Source organism: Natrix helvetica (assembly GCF_964273705.1).
Source record: "Natrix helvetica genome assembly, chromosome: 1".
Classification (NCBI taxonomy): Eukaryota; Metazoa; Chordata; class Lepidosauria; order Squamata; family Natricidae; genus Natrix; species Natrix helvetica.
The window spans coordinates 201,427,285-201,435,750 of NC_138548.1; the positions used below are offsets into that span (position 1 = coordinate 201,427,285).

Consider the following 8,466-nt stretch of genomic DNA (forward strand, 5'->3'; position numbering starts at 1 on the left):
GCGAATCAAAGGAGGAGGCGGGGGGAGATGTACAGATGATGTCCGTCCTTTTCGGCTCTTTTTTCCAGCTCAGGGGATGGCAGCGGGGAAGAGCAGTAACGCGCTTCCGTTAAATTAAAAACGTAACACGGCAAAGGAGTTTGGACAGGATTTAGGCAAGCGGACAAGTTTTCTCTGGAGTTTGAAGGGACTCGCTAGCTCGCTTTCTCAAAAGCCACTCGAGGCCGAACCCAGGCGAGAGCTGGGGCGACGAGTCAAGGGAAAGGCGGCGGCGATCAAAGGAGCAGAGGCGCAAGCGAGCCCGGGGAACCAGCGGGAGGAGGAGTCCAGACTTACCTTTCACGAGTCGCTTTGGGACCCTCAATCCGCGGAGTCATTTCTCAGACTCGAGCGGGAGGGGAAGAAAGGCAAAGGAAGCGGAGGCGCGGAATTTGGGAGAAGCCTCGGAAGAAGCGGCGTTAAGCTGGGAGAGGGGAGGGAGCTTGCGGGCAAGAAGCAAAGCAGCGGAGCATCTTCGCGCCGAGCAGTTAGGTGATCGGACAGGACTGGTCAACAGGGCCGGCGTACCTTAACGGCCTCTCCCGCCTGCGGTGCGCCGCTCCTAGCTTCAGCCGAGCTCCTTGCCAACGAAGCGGACTTGCCCAGCAGGGACCCCGCGACTGTCTGAGACTCCACCCCCGCCCGATGAGGCCGCGCCCCCTCCGTTGCATGGGCCAAGCGACAGGGTAGGGGAAAGTAGCGGGTCTGCCTGACTCCACCCTCAGCGGGCTACGAGTGGCCGGGAGAGTTCCCGTTCCTAACCCGCACCAGAAGAGCATTATCGTCTTCTGAGCTTTGCATTTTACACGAAGAAGTCCTGGAGGGTTAAATTTTCTCGATCGGTTGCGTTCTTAGTCAGTGGAAATGATGTATATCAAAAGGGGGCTTGGAAAAACCGTTCTTCGTTTGGAAACGAGGAAAATATTCTCTAGCCTAGTAGCTTTTCAGTGCTTCTAGTAGGTAGCAGAGACATGTCTATTGCAGATTGTTGTCGTCGCCCCCCAACCCCAACCCCCATAAAATCAGAATTGGAAGGGCCGTTTGTGTCTTCGGGTCCACCGTACTATTTAAGTAGCACTTAAGATTAAAGCATCCCAGGCTGTTGAGCATCCTCTTGAACAGATTTACTTCAGTAACCTTCTGAGCATCGTCCTTTCAGGTGTTAAATCTTTCTAACAAATCCTCCTTATGTCATTCCAAAGATGAAGTATGAGCTCCAGGTGGCCAGTTTCTTCTGCATTATCCCATGCCAATTTTGTGTCATCTTCAGACAAGCATTTCTTCCATCTTTTCACCCAAATCACCGATTACAATTGTTGTTCCCAATTCGGGTCTGAGCCTGGTGCCAAAGCCAATGAGGGACGCCAGACATGAGGTGCAGGTTTTCTGATTGCTTTTTATTGGAGTACTCCAAGGAAAAGGGTTCCTGGCCAAAAGGCCAAGAACCAAGAACAAAGGATTAAGAAAGTGTTATACATTTTCACTAAAGGAGAAGGCAGGACAAGGTGAGATAACAAGAAATATCACCTAATAAACATTTTAGTAATGATTCTACAATTTGTTCTATTGGTCTCTAGCTGTCCCTATTCCTAAGCCTTGGCTAATGAATGCCCCAGGAATTATCTAATAGACATTTCATTTCCTGAAGGCCATCCCTAACTTTTAGCTGAGGTCTGCAAGTTGTCTAACTACCCATAATTGCTACAAGCTTTAAACATGCATATTTCCTGTTGATAAGCATTCTTTGTTCTTTCCAGGTGGACCCCCACAATTACAGTCCTCCTGATTTACTTTCAAGTGTGTGCCATGACCTTGCTTTAGCATCCAGCCCATCATTCTCCCCCCTGTGACCCCGTAGTTTGCTTATAGGTGGAAAGACAAAGCAGATGACATTGTAATGCACAACAGGTGATTAAGAGAACAATGACTATGCCTGCCAGGGTCATTATTAGGTACTTAACCAGTGAAATCAGGCAACCATCCTGTCAGCCAATGCCACTAGTCTTTCCATTCGTCCATGAGAGGGGGTGGTGGTGTTGCAGCTATCTTTGCGATGTGTGTAGTTCAGCTGTGGAATTCCTCCAATTTGTCCAGAATATGCTCACAGCATTGTTGTCCAAGTAATGCACAGACATCTCCTTAGGATGTCAATATCATATCTAGAGCCATTCTATTCTGAACTGTCATTGTCCGAATGGCTTCTTGTTCTTTTGCTGCAGCAATAAAAATCTCCCCAGTATCATTAGCTAGGATTTCCTCCACTACTTACCGTATTTTTCAGAGTATAAGATGCACCGCAGTATAAGACGCACCAAGGTTTTGAAGAGGCAAATTTTTTAAAAAAGTTTTTGCACTCTGCAAACCTCCCATAAACGGCCCGTTTTTTGCAAAAATAGGCCCGTTTTTTGTAAAAAGGGGGGGGGGCATTGGGAAGCTTATAGAGTGCTCCTGGGGGTTGGGGGGGCAAAATTGAGCAAAAAAGGCCCATTTTCTGCTCATTTCTGCCCTCCCCAGCCCCCAGGAGCTCTCTGAAAGCCTCCTACAAGCTTTGCACGGCCATTTTGGTGAAGGGGTGGGTTTTCAGGAGGGAAAAATGATGTATTCAGTGTATGACACACCCAGATTTTCAGCCTCTTTTTTGAGGGAAAAAGATGCGTCTTATACTTCAAAAAGTACGATATATATGATAAGAGGCATTATTGAGGGACCACAGCCCATGGGACAAAATAAGGGGTTGGTAGTTCTTCAGGTACTGTCTGGATTGTTCAAGGTCTCTATGGTTTCTAATCTTTCTTTCAGGCAAAAGGGGTATAATAAAGGTGGTTGAGAAGAGCACAGATACATAACAAATCATATGGTCTCATCCCGACAGTTGTTAAGTCCAGGGACATGCGGTCAGGGGAGGCAGGGGAGGCAGGGCCTCACCTCTCTTCATGAAATAATAGTATATAATATTATATACTATATATATATATAATACTATAATATTATATACATTCGTCCGGCCGTGCCCGGGAGCTGCGGAGGCAGAAATGTTGTCGGCGCTTCCGGATGACGAAGGCATGCAAACACGCATCTACCCAGCTGTCTTTTCCAGCTACCTAGCGCTCTTTTCCACCAATCGCGCAGAAGGAAAAGTCCGCGGCGAAGCCCTTGTCGCCCCGAGCTCTTGTTTGCACTTCCACCCCTTTTTCTTCGCTCCTCCCCGCTCCGGCTCTGGAAGGGCCGGCGAGGTTGGCTCCAGCCGAGAGCGAGAGGGAGGAGAGGAGGGGGTAGCTACGGGCTACCTACCGGCACTGGCGTGCGCGCCTCACTCTTATCGGAGCCTCGGCCGCCCGCAGCTTCGACTGAAAACCGCAACGGAGCCCCCACCTCCACCCCCCCTCAAGACCTGAATTGCAGGCTGAACGAAGAAATAAAGTGAAGGCGGTTCGGTGGAAGCCCTGCCTAACTCAAGTGCCCTTTAACCACGCTGAACAGGCTGAACTTTCAAGAAGGGCGTTAAAACCAAGTTGAACAGGCTGACGTTTCCACCTTTAGCAGAGTTTGCGAACTCCGCCCGCCTCGCCAAACCAATTTCGAAATCATTGTTTATTCCAAATGGGCACGAAAAGCGTGCACGATCGGTGGAAAAGAGCGCTAGGTAGCTGAAAAAGACAGCTGGGTAGATGCGTGTTTGCGTGCCTCTCTCCTCAGCCCCAAAGCTCCGTCCGCACGACTCACTTCCAAGGCAGCGGCTGGAGAGGCCACCGCCAGGGCCGGAAGATAGCCCGCAGCTACCCCCTCCTCTCCTCCCTCTCGATCTCGGCTGGAGCCAACCTCGCCGGCCCTTCCAGAGCCGGAGCGGGATGGAGCGAAGAAAAAGGGGCGGAAGTGCAAACAAGAGCTCGGGGCGACAAGGGCTTTGCCGCGGACTTTTCCTTCTTGTGCGCACAACGCCGCTTTGGTGGGAAACCGCTCGCCGTTCTTGCGTGCCTCTCCAGCCACCGCCTTGGAAGTGAGTCATGCGGACGGAGCTTTGGGGCTGAGGAGAGAGGCAGGGACGGAGGGAGTGGGGGGAGAGGAGCCACCCCCCTCACCCCCCAGGCAATGGGGAAAGCTTTCCCAAAATGGGGGGGGTGTCGTGGGAAATAAAGCCCGCTCAAGCCTTGCCCGAGGGAGCTGGGGATTGGGCTTTGGGTTGGTGGGAGAACTTGAAGGAGTGGGGGGGGGGAAGGGACTGGCGCAGGTGGAGGAAGCAATGCTACGCAGATCAGTGCACTCCACGGTCCCCTTAATGACCACGTGCAGCACATGTGGTCCCATTCTCCGCCTTTCTGATGACGTCACCAGTCTCCCCAGCCATAACCCTCACCGCACGTCACTGGTTAAGTCTATTTGTCTTAATATCTTAGCCTTCACACACACACACACACACACACACACACAATTGGCTAGTGGTAATAATTGGATAACTCTCCTAATTCTAGTGTGGGTAGCTACAAATACCTTTTGGGGAAATTTTCTAATTGAGAGAACACCTATGGGAGGTGGCAATTCTCCTCTCACACAACTATTGTTCCGGAGGCTTTTGTTTCCAGAACAATAACTTAAGTCCTAGTTCTTCTACTGAGGAAGTCGCAGGCTGTGCAATCCAAGAATCAGGAATGGCAGATCGTGGTTGTTTCTTCACTCTGGAAGTGATCTATCCAAGATGCCAGGCCTTCCACTTTTAGTGCTGTATGGGTGATCTGAAGCACTTGAAACGGTTCCTTCCACTTCTCATCCAAGGAGGTTGTTGCATGCACTGGATGATCTAGTCCAGGGTATTGATTTTCCTGCAGATAACAGGAAAGAAAATTCATAACCCCAGCGAGTTGTCTTACATACCAGTACAAGGTCAGTTTGCCCACCAGTGGGATGAACCTCTCCTCTGACTTTAGGGAGGGATGTGGTTGTCCAAAAAGAGCCTCAAACAGGCTCAAGCCTATTCTCTTTCGAGCTGCAATGTGAAGCCCTAACAATGTGAGTGGCAAAGTTTGCAGTGAGGACAGATAAGCCTCCTGGCATAGCTTACCTAGCTGTTGTTTTTGCAAATCATTACATTTTTTTTTGCCATAGGATTACTTGCCAGGTGGTAGGCTCAGTAAAGCTTCCAAGTGATGTTTAACTGTTCACACAAACCTTAGCTGTGAAATATGGGTCACAATCAAATGATACACTATTTGGCAGCCCAAACCTAGGAATAATTTCTTCCAGTAGGACGTTTACTACTTCATGCTCTTTATTAGTCCTGCAAGCAAAAGCCTCAGGCCATCCTGTGAAGGTACATTCTAGTCCCAAAACATACTTAAAACCTTGCTTTCTAGGTAATTCAGTGAAGTCTATTTCTAAGGTGACCAACCGTCCTCCTTTAGGGAGGACAGTCCTTCTTTTGTAAGTTCTGTCCTCCCTCGAAAAGTGTCCTCCTACATGTCCTCCTTTTCGATATTTGAAGACTAATCTGTTGCGCGTTATGTGACGTATTTGTATTTGACATGACAATTTGTCAAGACTCGGTATAGTGTGGTATAAGACACGATTATGAGACGCATGCGCTCCACACGGGAGACCTTGAGAGAGAGCGCCGCGTGCAAGTGGCTTTGTTTACTTCTTACCGAAACACAACACGGCACATACGCACGCAGTGGACTCATGGCACGTCGGCAATTGAATGACTCACGGTAATTATTTCTTTCTCAGTGAATATTCAATTATACAGAGGTAAGTACAATTCATGTTTTATTAAACAGTTTTAATGGTGTTTTTTTTACTTCATCGCAAGTATATTGAACAGATATTGAATCTTGTGTTGAATTTTTATCTAAAGAAATGCTAGACATTAAAATAGACGACAATTGTCTCTTTGAAGAAATTTGAAGACTGAATGTATATTTAAATTCTGAAAAATTAATACAATGGGAAAATCAACATGTTGAAATTGATAAAAGATGGGTGGATATTTTCAGCCATTTCAAAAATGAACATATTCCATATGAACATTTATTTATACTTGTTCAATTTACGTTGTGCTGCCCTGGAACTAATGCAGCAGTTGAAAGAGTTTTTTTCAATTGCCAATGATTTTTCGACAAGTGAGAAATCGAGATTGAATGTTGATACTCTAGCTGCAGCACTTGCCGTAAAATTCAATATGAAGGATATTTCTTGTTCAGATATTTCCAATATATTGTTAGAAGATAATACATTGACAAAAAATATTAATTCAATGGAAAAGTACTCATTTAAATAATAATTAACAGGCATGTAAGCATAATTGCAATATAAAATGTTGCAAATGTTTTTATTATGCATATATCATATTTTAGTGTATTATTGTTGCAATGAATACAATATTTCTTTTATTTACAATATATTTTTTCCAATTTATTTGTCCTCCTTTTCATTGTAAAAAAGTTGGTCACCTTACTATTTCTCAAATTGTCCCTGGGTAGTTGCCTTTAAATTGGACTCATAGGGGTGGGTACCTATCTACTTTTGGATTATTTCAGGCACAGATCAGACAAGCTGTTACAGCTTGGGAGACAGAGGAATAGAGACCCTTGCCTACTACACAGCATGTCACAAAATCTACCAGTGCTTTTTACCCCCAATGTGTGCTAACAGGTATTTGTTATAAAAGAATCCTTAGAGGTGTATTTGGTAGAATAAATTTGCTCTCTACCCTCCACCACCCATCATCACCCTCCTTGCCTCTGATAACTATAAAATTTGTGGGCTATAGTTAACAGTTGATTCTCTTGCATTTAATAATCCTCTTTCCTTTCATAAGGCTCCATGGGCATGCAAGACTCCAAAGGCATATTTGCTATTAATATTTTTTGCTATTCTCCAGTCCATTTAAATATTTTCCCACCCCCCTTTAACAACCTCATAAAAGGGCTTGACAATAAATCAAAAATTAAGAATCCAAATTCTACAAAAACCAGCCATCTCCCACAGAGAGCCTTCTCTGTGGGAGCACCTTCCCTCTGGAATGAGCTGCCCCCGGAGCTTCGCATAATCCCTGACCTCCGGTCCTTCCAACGCGCCCTAAAAAGTTGGCTTTTCCAGCAAGCCGGCCTGGCCTGTTAATTTTATTTAATTTTTTAAATGTGAGTGTTATATAAATTGGATTTGTTTTTTGGACTGTTTCTAATTTCCTTTTAACTTTTGTGCTATGTGTTTTTTAATGCTGTACACCGCCCTGAGTCCTTGGGAGAAGGGCGGCATATAAATCTAATTTATAGGGAGAAGGGCAGCATATAAATCTAATAAATCCAATCCAAATCCAATCTCAATTGTTTTCTATTAACAGAGGGCTTTAATAGATTGCTTCCCTCTTTAGGCTAACAGTCTCTGCTGTCCTGTAGAGATGCCACACCCTACGTTTTCACCTCCTGCTGTGCAATTTGGGCTTTTGTTGTTTCAGGCACATTATAGCCTTTCCTGAAGCACCAACAAAAGGTATCTCATCAGTAGTCCGAGGAGCAATACATCTGTTAAGAACAGATCTACTGGCTCCTGTATCTGTTAACATCTTATGTTTAGATCCCCCAATTTGGACTTCCACAGAGGTGGGTTGGGGGAGCAACAGCTCCCTGCCCCTGGCCTCTTTACTCTTCTTTTTCTGCTGGCATGGCTATAGCCCCCAGGCATCCACTCTTCCAATATCCTTCTTTTTTACATCTAGCACACCGGTAGGGCCCTAAGAGGACCTTTCCTCTTCCATGCCCATACTACTTTCAGATTTCCTAAACTCCCACTCCTCGCCACCTCTTCCAGTATGTCCCCCTTCCTCCTGCCTTTTCCTGCCTAAGGGCATCTGCTAGGAAGATAGCATTTCAGCGGGCCTTCTGAATTTCATTCTTCTTTCTTCTTACCCTCCATTAAGCTATCTCAACCAATTCTGAAACGTCTTTTCACATTCCTTCTACTTTCTGTAACTTTCTTCTAATATCCTCTTCTGACTTCCCTATTTAAAAAAATCATGTTTATCATTTTCTGATTATCTGAGGCTTCTGGATCTAAATCAGTGTAATCCCTGAAATCCTGGTATATTCTTTCAAGAAAAGTCCTCAGGACTCTCACCTTTCTTTTGCCTTATTTCATATGCTTTTGCAAGAGTCTTAATTTAGGGAACTCCATGTTTGGATTCCGTACAAGACTAAAGATTGAGAATTCTGTAGCCTCATATTGTCCCCATCATCATCATCCAGATCCCATTCTGGTTCTGTGAGGGGGGCATTCCCAGTGGCTGTCATTCTCATGCTACTTCTTATTTTCTTTTCTTTTTAACTGCCGCTCAACTGCTGACCTCCCCCCCACCAGTCTCTGTTCCTCTGGTGTTAAAAGGACATCCATCAATGTCTGAATGTCTGTCCAAGTGGGGTTATGTGTCCTTATAAT

At 45.8% G+C, this 8,466-nt stretch overlaps 1 protein-coding gene across 4 annotated transcripts in view; it reads right to left on the reverse strand.

The window, feature by feature from the left end:
* Positions 1-675, reverse strand: part of KANK2 (KN motif and ankyrin repeat domains 2) — a 93,959-nt gene extending 93,284 nt beyond the window's left edge. For 3 of the 4 annotated variants that reach the window (XM_081938050.1, XM_081938047.1, XM_081938049.1), the window contains exon 1: positions 568-675. The gene's annotated coding sequence lies outside the window, so the exon portion shown is untranslated. The other variant, XM_081938048.1, reaches the window with a different exon arrangement.
* Positions 676-8,466: the final 7,791 nt, after the last annotated feature.